Source organism: Cryptomeria japonica, unplaced genomic scaffold, assembly GCF_030272615.1.
Source record: "Cryptomeria japonica unplaced genomic scaffold, Sugi_1.0 HiC_scaffold_119, whole genome shotgun sequence".
NCBI classification, from domain to species: Eukaryota; Viridiplantae; Streptophyta; class Pinopsida; order Cupressales; family Cupressaceae; genus Cryptomeria; species Cryptomeria japonica.
The window spans coordinates 40,001-53,251 of NW_026728941.1; the positions used below are offsets into that span (position 1 = coordinate 40,001).

At 58.4% G+C, this 13,251-nt stretch overlaps 1 non-coding gene across 1 annotated transcript; it reads left to right on the top strand.

Annotated features, from left to right (window-relative positions):
- The first annotated feature begins 12,816 nt into the window (after window positions 1-12,816).
- LOC131865809 (5S ribosomal RNA) lies at window positions 12,817-12,935 on the top strand. The gene has a single exon (XR_009364482.1). It is a non-coding gene; the product is annotated as a 5S ribosomal RNA (ribosomal RNA).
- The last annotated feature ends 316 nt before the right edge of the window (window positions 12,936-13,251 follow it).

Consider the following 13,251-nt stretch of genomic DNA (forward strand, 5'->3'; position numbering starts at 1 on the left):
CACGAACAGTCCCACCTCGACCCCGTAAACAAGCTTTTTTGCCTCGAAGAGTTCGTCGGAGACGAAGAAGCAACCTTCAGTGCAAACGTAGCACTCTTTTGTGCAACCGCCCAAACAACGCCCCCTCTACCCTCTGTCGAAACACTCGGCATTGCTGCTCCCTAAGGTGAGCTTCTCCTCATAGGCAATTCCGCTCTTATCCGGTCACGTTTGTGTGCCCGAATTTCGCAAGGCAACCTCCATGGGACATGGAAAAGACTCGAGAAGAGAGCTCGCTCACGGGAGAGAGAAGCCAAGGAGACCACGAGAGTGCTGAGAGTGGGACAGCGCTGAATAGGCGGGAGAAGCCTGCGCGTATAAACGGAGATATATATCCAATTGCAACGAAGGAACGTGCCAAAGATCGAGAACAATGGCAGAAATGCTAGTAACGTGCACTTCGGGACCAACGCATCACCGGAAGACAACCGCCAAACATCGAAAGAGTCGCGATGCTCCGCAACCTACGTGCAAAGCGGTCGCACACCGGGTAAGGGAGTGAGAGCCCCAAACATAGCTGGGCGAGGCGCTCACTCCGCTCTTTAATATCTCGTTAATACCGCCAAGGAAATGGCACAAGCACACACACACAAGCATCCTCGGAAGAGGACAGTTCGAGTGACAGGTCAAATCCAAGAGTTCCGAAGACTACCTCCAGGAACAATCGGGAACAAGACCGATTACAAGTCGTCGAGTCTGTTACTGGGCGAACACGAGATGCGCACAGGAAATCGATCAGCCCTCACAATGGCCCAAGGCCAGAGATCGGACTGCTACGATTTACCCCAACAATCATCGTGCCACTCTTCGCAGAGAGGTGATAGACGCCAACGAGCCCGCGCATAGCAATCGAGGTGTAAAAAGGGCGTTGAAGGCAGGAAGCCTGGACGAAAGAGGCTACGAGGTCACCTCGAAGCGGTCTAAGAATCGGGCGCACTTGGGGCGACTACCAGTGCCAACCCCTTATCCCGCGGTGCGTCCGACACACAGAAATTTCCAAGGCGGCCAAGGAGCCTCCCCGCATAGCAATCGGGGTGTGAGGTTACGGATGCAGCATTGATAGCAATCGAGGTGTGAGGCGAAGGATGCAGAAGTGAGAGCCGAGGGATGTAGCAGAGATAGCAATCGGGGTGTGTGATGCAGAAGAGATAGCAATCGAGGTGTGCGGTGGGAAGGGCCCAGCAGCCAGAATGCATGAAGCGACGGATGAAGCAGTGATGACAACCGGGCTGTGAGGAGAGGAGGGATGCAGCCAAGAAAGCAATCAGGGCTCGAGGCAAGGGATGCATCAAGGATAGCAATCATGTTGTGAGGCGAGATTCCAAAGGCTAAACGTGAGAGGCTGCAGGGTCGACTCAGAGAGGTCTATGCATGTGAGAGGCTGAAAGCAAGGTCGACTCGGAGCGGTCTATGCATCGGGCGCGCTTGGGGCGACTACCAGTGCCAACCCCTTATCCCGCGACGCGTCCGACAAAGAGAACGTTCCAAGGCGGCAGAGGAGGTTACCAGCCGAAGGATGCAGTAGCAATAACAGGTATAGTTCCGCGGCGGCCGAGAAGACTCACCGCATAGGAATCGGGATGCGAGGCGAGGGATGCGGCAGGAAGGCCCCGACGGCTAAACGGAAGAGGCTGCAGGGCCGCCTCGGAATGGTCCAAGCATCGGATGCGATTGGGACGACTACCAGTGCCAACCCCTTATCCCGCGATGCGTCCGATACACAGATAGTTCCAAGGCGGCCGAGGAGCCTCACCGCATATCAATCGAGGTGCGAGGCGAGGGATGGGGCGGGAAGGCCCCAACGGCTAGACGGAAGAGGCTTCAGGGCCACCTCGGAATGGTCCAAGCATCGGACGCGCTTGGGGCGACTGCCAGTGCCAACCCCTTATCCCGCGATGCGTCCGATACACAGATGGTTCCAAGGCGGCCGAGGAGCCTCACCGCATAGCAATCGGGGGTGCGAGGCGAGGGATGGGGCGGGAAGGCCCCAACGGCTAGACGGAAGAGGCTTCAGGGCCGCCTAGGAATGGTCCAAGCATCGGACACGCTTGGGGCGACTACCAGTGACAGCCCCCTATCCCGCGATGCGTCCGATACGAAGATGGTTCCAAGGCGGCCGAGGAGCCTCACCGCATAGCAATCGGGGTGCGAGGTGGGGGATGCGGCGAGATGGCCCCAACGGCTAGACGGAAGAGGCCACAGGGCCGCGTCGGAATAGTCCAAGCATCGGACGCGCTTGGGGCGACTACCAGTGACAACCCCTTATCCCGCGATGCGTCCGATACGAAGATAGTTCCAAGGCGGCCGAGGAGCCTCACCGCATAGCAATCGGGGTGCGAGGTGGGGGATGCGGCGAGATGGCCCCAACGGCTAGACGGAAGAGGCTGCAGGGCCGCCTCGGAATAGTCCAAGCATCGGACGCGCTTGGGGCCACTACCAGTGACAACCCCTTATCCCGCGATGCGTCCGATACGAAGATAGTTCCAAGGCGGCCGAAGAGCCTCACCGCATAGCAATCGGGGTGCGAGGTAGGGGATGCGGCGAGATGGCCCCAACGGCTAGACGGAAGAGGCCACAGGGCCGCCTCGGAATAGTCCAAGCATCGGACGCGCTTGGGGCGACTACCAGTGACAACCCCTTATCCCGCGATGCGTCCGATACGAAGATAGTTCCCAGGCGGCCGAGGAGCCTCACCGCATAGCAATCGGGGTGCGAGGCGAGGGATGCGGCGAGATGGCCCCAAAGGCTAGACGGAAGAGGCTGCAGGGCTGCCTCGGAATAGTCCAAGCATCGGACGCGCTTGGGGCGACTACCACTGCCAACCCCTTATCCCGCGATGCGTCCGATACACAGATAGTTCCGAGGCGGCCGAGGAGGTGGGGGATGCAGCGAGATGGCCCCAACGGCTAGACGGAAGAGGCTGCAGGGCCGCCTCGGAATAGTCCAAGCATCGGACGCGCTTGGGGCGACTACCAGTGACAACCCCTTATCCCGCGATGCGTCCGATACACAGATAGTTCCGAGGCGGCCAAGGAGCCTCACCGCATAGCAATCGTGGTGCGAGGTGGGGGATGCGGCGAGATGGCCCCAACGGCTAGACGGAAGAGGCTGCAGGGCCGCCTCGGAATGGTCCAAGCATCGGATGCGCTTGGGGCGACTACCACTGCCAACCCCTTATCCCGCGATGCGTCCGATACACAGATAGTTCCAAGGCGGCCGAGGAGCCTCACAGCATAGCAATCAGGGTGCGAGGCGAGGGATGCGGCGAGAAAGCCCCAACGGCTAGAGGGAAGAGGCTTCAGGTCCGCCTCGGAATGGTCCAAGCATCGGACGCGCTTGGGGCGACTACCAGTGACAACCCCTTATCCCGCGACGCGTCCGATACACAGATAGTTCCAAGGCGGCCGAGGAGCCTCACCGCATAGCAATCGGGGTGCGAGGCGAGGGATGCGGCGAGAAGGACCCAACGGCTACACGGAAGAGGCTTCGGGGCCGCCTCGGAATGGTCCAAGCATCGGACGCGCTTGGGGCGACTACCAGTGACAACCCCTTATCCCGCGACGCGTCCGATACACAGATAGTTCCAAGGCGGCCGAGGAGCCTCACCGCATAGCAATCGGGGTGCGAGGCGAGGGATGCGGCGAGAAGGACCCAACGGCTACACGGAAGAGGCTTCGGGGCCGCCTCGGAATGGTCCAAGCATCGGACGCGCTTGGGGCGACTACCAGTGACAACCCCTTATCCCGCGACGCGTCCGATACACAGATAGTTCCAAGGCGGCCGAGGAGCCTCACCGCATAGCAATCGGGGTGCGAGGCGAGGGATGCGGCGAGAAGGACCCAACGGCTAGACGGAAGAGGCTTCGGGTCCGCCTCGGAATGGTCCAAGCATCGGACGCGCTTGGGGCGACTACCAGTGACAACCCCTTATCCCGCGACGCGTCCGATACACAGATAGTTCCAAGGCGGCCGAGGAGCCTCACCGCATAGCAATCGGGGTGCGAGGCGAGGGATGCGGCGAGAAGGACCCAACGGCTAGACGGAAGAGGCTTCGGGTCCGCCTCGGAATGGTCCAAGCATCGGACGCGCTTGGGGCGACTACCAGTGACAACCCCTTATCCCGCGACGCGTCCGATACACAGATAGTTCCAAGGCGGCCGAGGAGCCTCACCGCATAGCAATCGGGGTGCGAGGCGAGGGATGCGGCGAGAAGGACCCAACGGCTAGACGGAAGAGGCTTCGGGTCCGCCTCGGAATGGTCCAAGCATCGGACGCGCTTGGGGCGACTACCAGTGACAACCCCTTATCCCGCGACGCGTCCGATACACAGATAGTTCCGAGGCGGCCGAGGAGCCTCACCGCATAGCAATCGGGGTGCGAGGCGAAGGATGCGGCGAGAAGGACCCAACGGCTAGACGGAAGAGGCTTCGGGTCCGCCTCGGAATGGTCCAAGCATCGGACGCGCTTGGGGCGACTACCAGTGACAACCCCTTATCCCGCGACGCGTCCGATACACAGATAGTTCCAAGGCGGCCGAGGAGCCTCACCGCATAGCAATCGGGGTGCGAGGCGAGGGATGCGGCGAGAAGGACCCAACGGCTAGACGGAAGAGGCTTCAGGGCCGCCTCGGAATGGTCCAAGCATCGAACGCGCTTGGGGCGACTACCAGTGACAACCCCTTATCCCGCGACGCGTCCGATACACAGATAGTTCCGAGGCGGCCGAGGAGCCTCACCGCATAGCAATCGGGGTGCGAGGCGAGGGATGCGGCGAGAAGGACCCAACGGCTAGACGGAAGAGGCTTCAGGGCCGCCTCGAAATGGTCCAAGCATCGGACGCGCTTGGGGCGACTACCAGTGACAACCCCTTATCCCGCGACGCGTCCGATACACAGATAGTTCCGAGGCGGCCGAGGAGCCTCACCGCATAGCAATCGGGGTGCGAGGCGAGGGATGCGGCGAGAAGGGCCCAACGGCTAGACGGAAGAGGCTTCAGGGCCGCCTCGGAATGGTCCAAGCATCGGACGCGCTTGGGGCGACTACCAATGACAACCCCTTATCCCGCGACGCGTCCGATACACAGATAGTTCCGAGGCGGCCGAGGAGCCTCACCGCATAGCAATCGGGGTGCGAGGCGAGGGATGCGGCGAGAAGGACCCAACGGCTAGACGGAAGAGGCTTCAGGGCCGCCTCGGAATGGTCCAAGCATCGGACGCGCTTGGGGCGACTACCAGTGACAACCCCTTATCCCGCGACGCGTCCGATACACAGATAGTTCCGAGGCGGCCGAGGAGCCTCACCGCATAGCAATCGGGGTGCGAGGCGAGGGATGCGGCGAGAAGGACCCAACGGCTAGACGGAAGAGGCTTCAGGGCCGCCTCGGAATGGTCCAAGCATCGGACGCGCTTGGGGCGACTACCGTTGCCAACCCCTTATCCCGCGATGCGTCTGATACACAGATAGTTCCGAGGCGGCCGAGGAGCCTCACCGCATAGCAATCGGGTTGCGAGGCAGATTATTGGGAAGGGAACCCCCTGGGATGCGGCTCAAGCAGTGCCCAAAGGGACTGGAATGCGGAATCACATCGAGAGACCCAAATGCTATACGAGGGCTCAAATCGAATTATCGATTTGGCCACGACATGGACGCATCGGAACGACTACCTTTGCCGAACCACTCGCAATTGCATCCATACCGAAACCAATAGACATTTCCGTTAGAGCCCTCGCATAGCATTCGGGAATCTCGCATGCCCCTCTAAATCGACCAATGCTGGCGCTCAATGAAAATCCGAGCGCTACCACCGTTCGAGCGCCAGCATTGGTCGAGTTAGAGGGGCACGGGGGAGAATGCTCCAGTCAACACCTCCCCTATATAAGTTATTTGTCCGATTCTCGCACAACCGTAGTCTGCCTCGTCGAATCAAACAACGGTCCCAGATTCCGACTTCCGTTCCGTAGAGACCCAAAAGCTAGATGGAGGCTCGCAAGAAAGAGAGTCGGCGCATAGCAATCGGGTTTCTCGAACGTTTAGGGACCGAGCTCACTTGCGGATAGGGCAAAATCCGCCAAGCAACCCAAAAGCTAGACGGGGGCTCGAATCGAATCGCCTAGGCGGCCACAACAACGACGTGTTGGATCGACTACCAGTGCCAAACCATTCAGCAAGACTAGTCTGTGTCGAGGCCGGATAGAGATTCTCAGAGAGCGCCCGCATAGCATTTAGGAGACCTGCCGCGTCCCTCACACTCGACAAATGGTGGTGCACGTTTATAAATCCGAGCGATCCCAACCCTTTCAAGCACCAACATCGGTCGAGATAGAGGGGCACGGAGGGGGCTGCGTGAGACAACACAGTCCCCTATATAAGTTATTTGTCCGATTCTCACACATCCGAAGAATGGTCATCAAATCGGACAACAGCCCAAACTTCCGACTTCCGTCCCAGAAAGCCCAAGAGCTATCTAAAACGTTCATGGCCGGAACTCGATCGCGGCTATACCAGTCCGCCAAGCAACCCAAAAGCTAGACTGGAGCTCTAGTCGAATCACCTCTGTGGCCATTGCAAGGACGTGTTGGAGCGACTACCATTGCCGAACCATTCCGCAGGTCGAGTCCATACCAAGGCCGCATAGAGATTCACGATGAGCTCCTGCATAGCAATCAGGAGACTTGCCGTGTCCATCACAATCGATAAATCCTGGTGCAAGATTTTTGCATCCGAGCGCTCCAACCAGTCGAGCACCAGCATCAATCGACATAAATGGGCACGGGGGGAGGATGCTCGAGAACACTACCTCCCCTATATAAGTTATTTGTCCGATTCTCAAGCAGCCGAAGTCTGGTCATCGAATCGGGTCAAAGACCACAACTTCCGACTTTACCCACAATGCAAGTCATCGAATCGAACATCGGCCCCCGAGTCGGACTCCATGCGTATGTCAGGTCATCGGACCCAAATTCCGCCTTCCTGCGCATGGCGGGCCATCAATATCAACTCGGTCATCGGACCCAAACTCCGCCTTTTTGCGTATGGCACGCCTTCAAATCGGTCATCGGACCCAAATTCCGCCTTCCTGTGCATGGCGGGCCATCAACATCAACTCGGTCATCGGACCCAAATTCCGCCTTTCTGCGCATGGCACGCCATCAACTCGGTCATCGGACCCAAATTCCGCCTTCCTGCGCATGGCAGGTCATCGGACACAAATTCAGACCTCGCCAATATGCCTACGTATCGAATCGGTCATCGGACCCAACTTCCGACTTCATCCATACTGTAGGGTCTTTGAGGTTGGCGCGGTGCGCTCAACCCAGGGAGTCGACCCATCGAAGCATACACCTCCCCTATATAAGCTATTTGTCCGATTCCCACACCTGTGTAGTTTGCACCTCTGACCAGGACATCGACCCCAACTTCCGAACTCGACTGCAACGACGGCACCAGCGCCTTGGTGCGCACCTTGCGACGCACAGTCCCAACATTCGCCTTCCTGCACATGGCAGGTCATCGGACCCAAATTCCGACCTCGCGAGTATGCCTACATATCGAATCGGTCATCGGACCCAACTTCCGACTTCATCCATACCGTAGGGTCTTTGAGGTTGGCGCGGTGCGCTCAACCCGGGGAGTCGACCCAACGAAGCATACACCTCCCCTATATAAGCTATTTGTCCGATTCCCACACCTGTGTAGTTTGCACCTCCGATCAAGACATCGACCCCAACTTCCGAACTCGCCTCCAACGACCGAACCAGCGCCTTGGTGCGCACCTTGCAACGCACAGTGCCAACATTCGCCTTCCTGCACGTGGCAGGTCATCGGACCCAAATTCCGACCTCGCGAGTATGCCTACATATCGAATCGGTCATCGGACCCAACTTCCGACTTCATCCATACCGTAGGGTCTTTGAGGTTGGCGCGGTGCGCTCAACCCGGGGAGTCGACCCAACGAAGCATACACCTCCCCTATATAAGCTATTTGTCCGATTCCCACACCTGTGTAGCTTGCACCTCCGATCAGGACATCGACCCCAACTTCCGAACTCGACTAAAAAGACCGCACCAGCGCCTTGGTGTGCACCTTGCAACGCACAGTGCCAACATTCGCCTTCCTGCACATGGCAGGTCATCGGACCCAAATTCCGACCTCATGAGCATACCTACTAATCGAATCGGTCATCGGACCCAACTTCCGACTTCATCCATACCGTAGGGTCTTTGAGGTTGGCGCGGTGCGCTCAACCTGGGGAGTCGACCCATCGAAGCATACACCTCCCCTATATAAGCTATTTGTCCGATTCCGACACCTGTGTAGTTTGCACCTCCGCTCAGGACATCGACCCCAACTTCCGAACTCGCCTGCAACGACCGAACCAGCGCCTTGGTGCGCACCAAAAGTGCGCACTTTTGGAGGGCACTTTTGTGCGCTCCAAAGGTGCGCACTTTTGGAGGGCACTTTTCTGCGCTCCAAAGGTGCGCACTTTTGGAGGGCACTTTTTGGAGGGCACTTTTCTGCGCTCCAAAGGTGCGCACTTTTGGAGGGCACTTTTTGGAGGGCACTTTTCTGCGCTCCAAAGGTGCGCACTTTTGGAGGGCACTTTTTGGAGGGCACTTTTCTGCGCTCCAAAGGTGCGCACTTTTGGAGGGCACTTTTTGGAGGGCACTTTTCTGCGCTCCAAAGGTGCGCACTTTTGGAGGGCACTTTTTGGAGGGCACTTTTCTGTGCTCCAAAGGTGCGCACTTTTGGAGGGCACTTTTTGGAGGGCACTTTTCTGCGCTCCAAAGGTGCGCACTTTTGGAGGGCACTTTTTGGAGGGCACTTTTCTGCGCTCCAAAGGTGCGCACTTTTGGAGGGCACTTTTTGGAGGGCACTTTTCTGCGCTCCAAAGGTGCGCACTTTTGGAGGGCACTTTTTGGAGGGCACTTTTCTGCGCTCCAAAGGTGCGCACTTTTGGAGGGCACTTTTTGGAGGGCACTTTTCTGCGCTCCAAAGGTGCGCACTTTTGGAGGGCACTTTTGTGCACTCCAAAGGTGCGCACTTTTGGAGGGCACTTTTCCTGTGCTCCAAAGGTGCACACCTAGGTGAGCACCTTCGACCACACCTTGTAGCACACCAAACTCTGACTTTCGACTTCATCCGCAATGCAGGGTCTTTGAGGTTGGCGCAATGCGCACAACCAGGGGAGTCGACCCATCAAACCCAACACCTCCCCTATATAAGCTATTTGTCTGATTCTCATACATGCGTAGCCTGCAGGAGCAATTAGGACATCGACCCCAACTTTCGGCTTCTAAACGAAAACAAGGTCTTTGAGGTTGGTGTAATGCGAACAACTAGGGGAGTCAACCCATCAAACCCAACACCTCCCCTATATAAGCTATTTGTCTGATTCTCATACATGTGTAGTCTACAGGAGCAATTAGGACATCGACCCCAACTTTTGACTTCTTAACGAAAACAAGGTCTTTGAGGTTGACGTAATGCGCACAACCAGGGGAGTCGACCCATCAAACCCAACACCTCCCCTATATAAGCTATTTGTCCGATTCTCATACATGTGTAGCCTGCAGGAGCCATTAGGACATTGACCCCAACTTTTGACTTCTTAACGAAAACAAGGTCTTTGAGGTTGGCGTAATGCGCACAACCAAGGGAGTTGACCCATCAAACCCAACACCTCCCCTATATAAGCTATTTGTCTGATTCTCATACATGTGTAGCCTGCAACAACGATTAGGACATCCACCCCAACTTCTGAATTCGTCTGCGTTGACCGCACCAAAGGTGCACGCCTTGGTGCTCACCAAAATCCGACTTCCGACTTCTTCTGCTATGCGGGGTCTTTGAGGTTGGCGCAGTGCGCACAACCAGGGGAGTCAACCCACCGAATGCAACACCTCCCCTATATAAGCTATTTGTCTGATTCTCATACATGCGTAGACTGCAGCAATGATTAGGACATCCACCCCAACTTTTGACTTCTTAAACAAGACAGGGTCTTTGAAGTTGGTGCAGTGCACACAACCAGGGGAGTCGACCCATCAAACGCAACACCTCCCCTATATAAAGCTATTTGTCCGATTCTCATACGTGTAGTCTGCAGCAGCGATTAGGACATCGACCCCAACTTCCGAATTCGTTTGCATTGACCGCACCAAAGGTGCACGCCTTGGTGTGCACCCTGGAGTGCACTTTGGTGCTCACCTCGGTGCACACTTTGGTGTGCACCTCGGTGTGCACCAAAGGTGCGCACCTTGGAGCGCACCAAAGGTGTACACTTTGGAGCGCACCACATAGGGTCTTTGAGAGGTTGGCGCAGTGCGCACACCAAGGTGGGTGTTGAGGTGCGTGCCGAGGTGGGTGGGTGCTAGGGTGCGCTCCATGGTGGGTGCCAGGGTGGGTGCGTGCTAGGGTGGATTCCAAAGAGGGTCATAGGGTGGGTGCCAAGGTGGGTTGGTGATATAGTGGGTTCAAAGGTGGGTACTAGGGTGGGTTCCAAGGTGGGTCACAAGTTGGGTGCCAGGATGCGTGGGTGTTAGGTTGGGTGCCAAGGTGGGCTCCTGCGTGGGTGGGTGCTAGGGTGGGTTTCAAGGTGGACGCGAGGGCGGGTGCCAAGGTGGGTAACAAGTTGGGTGTTAGGATGGGTGAGTGCTAGAGTGGGTGCCAAGGTGGGTGGGTGCTAAGGTGGATGCCAAGGTGGTTCACAGGGTGGGTGGGTTCTAGGGTGAGTTCCAAGGTGGGTCACAGGTTCAGTGCTAGGGTGGGTGTCAAGGCGGGTGTCGAGGTGCCTGGGTGCTAGGGTGTGGATGCCAATGTGGGTCATAGGGTGGGTACTAGGGTGGGCTGCAATGTGGGTGCCAAGGTGGGTAACATGCTCGGTGGGTTCTAAATTGGGTGCCAGGGTGGGTGTGCACCCACCTTGCCCGAGGTGGGTGCCAAGGTGCCAGTGTGGGTGGGTGCTAAGGTGGATGCCAAGGTGGGTGAGAAGGTGGGTGATAGGTTGAGTGGTAGGATGGGTGGGTGCCAAGATGGGTCACAGGGTGGGTGCAAGGGTGGGTAGGTGCTAGGGTTGGTGTCAGGGTGGGTGGGTGCTAGGTTGGGTTCCAAGGTGGGTGCGAGGGTGAGTGTCAAGGTGGGTCACAGGTTAGGTGCTAGGATGGGTGAGTGCTAGGGTGCAAAGGTGCCAGGGTGGGTGCTAGGATGGGTCGATGCTAGGGTGAGTGGCAAGGTGGGTCCACAAGTGTCAAGGTGGGTGCCGAGGTGGGTGCCAAGTCGGCGACTGCTATGGTGGATGCCAAGGTGGGTCACGGGGTGGGTGCCAAGTTGCTAGGTTGGGTTCCAAGGTGGGTGCCAACGTGGGTGCTAGGGTGCGTGGGTTAAAGGGTGTGTCACAACGTGGGTGCCAGGATGGGTGCGCACCCACACTGGCCAAGACGGGTGCGGGTGCAAGGTTGGGTTCCAAGCCCGGTCACAGGCTGGGTGCTAGGATGGGTGGGTGCCAAGGTGGGCACCAGGGTGGGTGCACCCACCCTGGCCAAGGTGGGTCACGGGGTGGGTCCTAGGGTGGGTAACGGGGTGGGTACTAAGGTGCGTGCCAAGGTGGGTCATAGGGTGGGTGCCAAGGTGGGCACCAGGGTGGGTGTGCACCAACCCTAGCCAGGGTAGGTCACGGGGTGGTTGTCGGGGTGGGCGTCAAGGAGCCAAGGTGGGTGGCAAGTAGCCAAGTTGCGTGCCAAGGTGGGTGTCGGGGTGGGTGCCAAGGATCCAAGGTGGGTGCCAAGGAACCAAGGTGGGTGTCTGGGTGGGTGCCGAGGTGGGAGCCAGGGTGGGTCCCAAGGTGAGTGCAAAGGTGGGTGCCAGGGTCAAGGTGAGTGCCAATGTGGGTTCCAAGGTGCCAGGGTCAGGGTGAGTGCCAATGTGGGTTCAAAGGTGCTAAGTTGGGTGCGAGGTTGGGTGCGAGGGTGGGTGGGTGCCAAGGTGTGCTAGGTGGAAGCCCGGGTGGGTCGGCATCCCATGGGTGTCGAGTTGGGTGCCTGATGGGTGCTTCTTGTCAAGTTTTAGTCGTCGGGACTCATTTCGAGCCTTAGAGGTCGTTTCTTGTCCGGTTGCCCTGTCTTCGACCTGGGAACCCAATTTTGGTCCTCGGGTCCCATTTTTTTTTGTCTCGCATCCCACTTTTGGCCTGTGGCCTTTTCGGGGTCGATTCTCGTTTTGGGCATCAGAGCATGTTTCTTCTCCTAAAACCCAATATTTGTTTATTAAGTCTCGGAACACATTTTTGTTCTCGTGGACCCATCATGGGTCTTGGAACGCATTTGTGGTCCTTGGGTCCCATTTTGCATCCCGAAACTTGTGTTTTGGTGCTTGATCCCTATTTTGGGTGCCCACCTTGCACCAAGTGCGCACCCGGGGCAAACCGAGCGCCTTGGTGCACCGGGGCAAGATCGAGCGTGCACCCGAGGCGCCCCGAACATGCACCAAGGTGCACTCGGCCCACATGTGAGCGCAGGTCGTTGCGCCCGAGGTGGTGTGTGGGCACCGCGTTGCAGACGGGACACTGCACGCACACGACGCCCCCTCCAGGTGCACGCACGTAGGCCGGGCCGGGTGCACACCCGACGCCCTAGCAAGGTGCGCGCACCCGGGCAGGGCTCACACTTGGCGAACGGGGCGCACTTCGCGAGGGAGGGTGTGCACCTCGACGGGGGTGGGTGGCCGGGGTGGATTCGCACGTGGGTCGCGGTTTGCTAAGTACACACTGCGACAAGCTCATAACGGGTGCGATCATACCAGCGTTAGTGCACCGGATCCCATCAGAACTCCGCAGTTAAGCGCGCTTGGGCCGGAGTAGTACTGGGATGGGTGACCTCCCGGGAAGTCCCGGTGTTGCACCCTTTTTTAGTTTTTCGCCGGGCGTCGCAATGCTATTTGAATAAACCTTTTGCCCGTTTGCGTTCTCGTCGGGGCCGGGCCGGGCCGGGGTGCGCTGCCCGCACTACCGCGCGCGCGGGGGCGACACCGAGCGCGCACCCGAGGCACCCCGAGCACACAGGCCACGGTGCAACCCGGGCGTTGTGCGCGCACCCCGGTGCGCCCGAGGTGCTGCGCGCGCACCCAGGTGAAATCGGTGTGCACCTCGGCCAGTGCGCGCTCGGTCGAGTCGCGCACGTTGGCCAAGGTGCACGGTGATGTTTCTTACTCTAAGGTTCCG